Here is a 250-nt window from a genome sequence, read left to right as displayed (position 1 = left end):
GGGAATCAGGAGCGGCGTGTGGTTTCGGTGGAACAGGAGGGCTAGCGAGCGGCAGCAGTGCTCCCACAGAACCGTTGTGTGTGGCGGCGCGACTCCCCAACACAACATTTTTGGTCTTCACAGTATTTCCTGCATATAATCAATACTTTCCCAGGCCTCAGTATTTTTGTTGTTGTTGTTGTTTTATCCAGTTTTACTGTCAGAGTGCTTGCATTTTTTGATCAGTGGATGTATTACTACAGAACACACT

The sequence above is a fragment of the Neovison vison genome, chromosome 6, assembly GCF_020171115.1.
Source record: "Neovison vison isolate M4711 chromosome 6, ASM_NN_V1, whole genome shotgun sequence".
NCBI lineage: Eukaryota > Metazoa > Chordata > Mammalia > Carnivora > Mustelidae > Neogale > Neogale vison.
This window is presented reverse-complemented; position numbering follows the sequence as displayed.